This window comes from Pinus tabuliformis, chromosome 6 (assembly GCF_031772625.1).
Source record: "Pinus tabuliformis cultivar Carrire ecotype Pingquan chromosome 6, CPIR1, whole genome shotgun sequence".
NCBI lineage: Eukaryota > Viridiplantae > Streptophyta > Pinopsida > Pinales > Pinaceae > Pinus > Pinus tabuliformis.
This window is the reverse complement of record NC_142292.1, coordinates 1,078,248,455-1,078,253,478: the sequence shown is the minus strand read 5'-3', so window position 1 is coordinate 1,078,253,478 and position 5,024 is coordinate 1,078,248,455. Positions and strand designations below refer to the sequence as shown.

Sequence of the window (5,024 nt, the reverse complement as noted above, 5' to 3'; positions counted from 1 at the left end):
GGAAGTAGCATATATGAATCAGAGTTTGGAAATGAAAAAGTTTTATTAATGTAATAATACTGATTCACCCCCCCTCTCAGTATTATTTCCAACAATTGGTATCAGAGCCAAGTTCTTTGGTAGAAGCTTGATTGCTTGAAGGAGATCCGTGGAATAATGGGAAAGAAGCTTAAGAAGAAAGCACCTAAGAAGAAGAAGTCATCTCAGAAGAACTATGACAATGGGAGAATCGATTGGGGATTAGGTATAAGAAGCTCTTCAGATTCAGAATCAGATTCAGAATCATTATCAGGTATGAATATATTATCCTCTGATGTTCCAGCTATCTTTCCTTTTGGAAAAGATGAAAGTGATAGCGAAACTACTGAATTTGCTCTTATGGGTGAACAAGAAAGATATCAAATAGAGGCAGAATTTAAAAGGCTGACAGACAAAATTAGAGATCAACAAGATCTATTGAACAAAAGGGAATGTGACTTCAAAGAAGAAGCTACCAAACTAAAGGCCCAACTAGAAGAAGGAAACAAGGTAAGAAAACTACTCAAGGACAAGGAGGACCAATGTCAAAAATTGCAGCATGAAGTGACATCATTAAGAAAAGAAGTCAACGAAAGAAGCACAACCATCAAGAAACTCAAAGATAGATCCAGCTACTATGAAAATCTTTAAGCTACAATCCTCTCACTAAAAGGAGATCTTGAAGAATCAAACAAGCAGAATGAAGATATACATCAAGCAATTGAAAAACAAGACAACGAAGTCATCAGCTTAAAACCTCAGCTGGAATGTGTCTTCCGAGTTCGTCAAATGCAGCAGGATCTGAATGAAGAACAAGAAAAGGAGATTCTCAAACTAAGGGAACAAATGGAAGAAGGAAGGAAAGCTGAAGAAGATTTGCAAAGGCAATCTCTTGAAAAGGAAGAACAACTTCAGGTTGAGGTAAATATCTTGAAAGATAAATTAGAAGAAAAGGATAAGATTTTACGATTTCAAGATAGTTCTAAAGTCTTGGATGATATTCTTAGTAGTCAAAGGTCTCCTGCTATAAAGTCTGGTCTTGGTTTCCATGAATCTGTTGAAGGTGAATCTAGTTCACAAGGTGAGGCAAGGAACTCTAAAGTGATCAACGAAGAAATGAAAGATCAATCTCATCATCAACCAAGGAAAGAGATTCCTCAAAGAAAATCCTTTACTCCTCCCATGAATAATGTTGAATGTTATGTATGTCATAATCTTGGACATGTTGCAGCTAGATGTAGAAGAAGAAGGGCTCAAGACCATTATGCAGAAAGATCATCACATTCAAGGTACTTTAATGGATATTGCTTTGCTTGCAATATGTATGGTCACAAAGCTGCTGATTGCTACAAATGGAATATGAAACATGTAAGATGTTATGCATGTAACAAGCTTGGACATATAGCCAAGAATTGCAGGAACAAAGTGTGGGCACCATATCAAAAGGAGAAAATGTCATCATCACGCTTGAAGATATGGAGGAAAAAGGAAGTACAGTCAGAAAAAGGCGGCACAGCACAACGTACAGACATACCAGAATCAGAGGGAGCTGAAAGTACAAAACTTCAGTGTCCTGAATCTCATATGCAAACTCCATAAAGGGAAGTCGCGTATATACGCGAGTTGGATACTGCACAATCGCGTATATGATTGTTTGAAGAAAGGCAGTAGGGAAAGTGAAGTGAATCTATGAAGTATGATCTCTCGAGCACAAGATCAGATCTGGGAATCTGAATGTCAGTAGCACAAAGGAGGACTTTTAATTGGGTTCTAATCAGAAGTACGCAGACCATTCACTGTGAAAGTGCGGGCGTACGCAGGTGATACACAGTGAAAGTGCGAGGATACGCAACAAAGGCATAGTCCCAGTGCGTATGTACGCGGCGCGATAGAAGGATAACCTGCGGAGGTACATAGAAGTACACGGCGCGATAGAAGCAAAGGCTGCGTAAGGTACGCGGCGCAACTGATGGCATAGGTGCGTGGGTACGCACTATAGTAGAAGGCTATCTACGTGAGTACGTAGAAACACAGAAGGACAGGTGCGTGGATACGCAGAGGAGCGAAAGATGATGTGCGGAGTCTTGAGGCATTTATTGACTGAATTTTCTTACTCATAAGATCTGACAGATAGGGGGAGCATATGTTTTTAATGCATTGTTGGCATTATGGTTAATAGTCCTTGATGATTCTTGCACTAATGCAAGTTGCTGATCTAGTTGCTGTTGACAGATACTATGGAGCAGATCATACAGTGTTGTTGCTGATGTTTATCTTAGGTGATTGATCTATGTTATAAATGTCATTGTATGTCTCTATCTATTGTAGTCATCTCTTCAGGTCATGTAACGACCTATGTTGGTTTCCCCACTATGCCTGGGATGAAGATGTAATGTATTTAGTTCCTGATGTATCCCCACTTGGTTGGGTGATGGATGTATGTATTAAGTCTTTTGGTGATAGGAAGGTCATTTATGATATATAGAGTCATGTTCTTCTTGTAGAACATCTTTTTGCAGACCTTGCTTACAGTCAGGGGGAGCTTGAGCATGAACAACACTATATAGCAGAGCAGATATTTCAGCTTGTTCTCAGAAAGAGCATTATCATATTGGTGCACCATGGCATATACAAAGGGGGAATGCATTCAGAAACTTCAGCAGATCTGGTTTATAGTCAAGGGGAGCATGTTCTTAGGGGGAGCATAACCCTTTGCCCTTGATGTCAAAGGGGGAGAGTGATTTGGTGTTGTTGCCATCAAGTCCAAAGGGGGAGATTGTTGGCATTATGATGCATGTGTTGTACTTGATGGCAACCCTCTCATAGAAGATCATCTCACTTATTTACATTCAGATGAATCTACAGAAGAGCTCTCATAGAAGATCATCTCACTTATATACATTCAGATGAATCTACAAAAGAGATATCAGATGTGACATAATACATAGATGCAGGACAACTAAAATATTAGATGTGACATAATACATAGATGCAGGACAGCTCAAAGGAATCAAATGGAAAGTTCTTAGTAAGCTTTGCCATCAAGTCCAAAGGGGGAGATTGTTGGCATTATGGCTAAAGTATTGTCCTTGATGGCAACCCATACAGGTGACAGATCACAGTACTTCAGGTCAGTAGCAGAGATTGATGATCAGCTCTCAAATATTGAAGAAAATAAGGGGTACGCAGGTACACCGTACAGAAGGTGCGTACACGCAGGCTAGTCTCACATAAAGTGCGTACATACCCGCAATTATCCCGTTCATGAGGTGCGTACCCCCAGTTCACTTACTTCAAGGCAGAGAAGCGTGCTCACGTGGGGTTTCTTATGTTTGGCCCGTGGTATTTAGCCCACCGTTCTTGATTCTATGGTTTTGGCCCGTGGTATTGTTTTATATTATTATTATTGAGCCCCTATTGATCCATGATTTTAGGAAGAGCTTGCCTATATAAAGCAAAGGAGATCATTTGGCTAGACACTTGTGAAAGAAGAAGATCTTAAGAGAAGCTAGATCTGAAATTCTAGTGATGGGTTTGTGAGAGATAGCTAGATCTAAATCAAGGAGAAACATGAGAACTACAAGTCGGATCTACTAATGGGTTGATATCTCCTCGGCGCATGTTCAGATCTGTAGATCTGACAGTCTGGGTTATTCTTGAAGTCTTGAAATTATCTATTTTTGCAGGTACGCAAGTACAATGAAAGAAAAGTGCGGAGATACGCAGGCGCCGAAGTGCTGCAGGTGCGCAGATACGCAGGCCCAGAAGCGCTGCAGATGTGGAGGGGCGCAGGCAGTTCATTGAACACAGAGCATAGGTACGCAGGAGGTCTGTGAGGCACAGTGCGTGGGTACGCAGGAACACAGTAGAAAACAGTGCGTACTTATACGCAGGTGTTATATGGGTGAAGCTGCGTACTTCTCATGAAATCTATTTAGCTGCCCCTGTTTATTGTTGTGATCTGGTTTTTGAAGTGATGTCTGGTTTCTGGTATTAAGTTCTGATAACAGCAGTGATTGATTATACATTGATGGATCAGGTTCTTATTGACTCATTCTATGTGATCTGATGGACTAGATCTGATTGATGACTCACTTGTATATGTATTGATCTAGTGCTTGGGTAATTCAGAAGGTTGTTTGATTATGTGCTTCAATGTTGTTGGGTCCAGTATGAAAATTGGATGAAATGTGGCCTTTCAGATTATGTGTTGTGCTTCAGTGTATCTAGTCTGAAAATTGATGAAACGTGGTACATGGAGGAGAGAAGATTGTAGGTCAGCACCTACGTACTAGTATCTAAGCTAGTACAAGAGCTAAAGGAAATCTTTGGAGCATTGTAGCAGGTAGTAGCCTGCGTACTAGTAAATGGATCGGCTAGTACAAGAGCAGAGGGGGTTGTAGCTCCAGTAATGGTATAACACTGCACCAGTACAAAATATTGTAAAAGGATTTTCTTATTAAGAAGATTGAGATGACTTGCAGCAGGTGGTTTTCTCCCGCATTGGGTTTCCACCTTATATCATGGTGTTCATGTGTGTGCCTTATGTGTGATGATCTATGTTACTGCATCTGTTTTTTTTTGCACGGAAAACTTGTGGTAAGATCCACCCCGGCGAGGGGATGGAGAGCCTTAACCGCGTGTGATAAGAAAGTCCAAAGACTGTTCCCGTCCTTATCGAGGGAGATGCCAACCATCTCTCCTTTCTACGAACACAATGTTACTGCATCTGTTAACTGATAATATGGTTGATAATGTTCTAATGCACTCATTGAAGATCAATTAACTTAATCATAAGAAGTTGGTGAAGTAGCATATATGAATCAGAGTTTGGAAATGAAAAAGTTTTATTAATGTAATAATACTGATTCACCCGCCCCTCTCAGTATTATTTGCAACAAATTTTGGTCGTCTCAAAAAGTGGAATTAAATGAAATAATATGATCCATAAAATGGGTTTTCCAAAGATAAATTTGTCTATAGTTTCATAATTTAACACTCCCTCT

At 40.1% G+C, this 5,024-nt stretch overlaps 1 non-coding gene across 1 annotated transcript; it reads right to left on the bottom strand.

Annotated features, from left to right (window-relative positions):
* Positions 1-4,606: 4,606 nt before the first annotated feature.
* LOC149262650 (U6atac minor spliceosomal RNA) lies at positions 4,607-4,734 on the bottom strand. The gene has a single exon (XR_016261418.1). It is a non-coding gene; the product is annotated as a U6atac minor spliceosomal RNA (small nuclear RNA).
* Between the last annotated feature and the right edge of the window lie 290 nt (positions 4,735-5,024).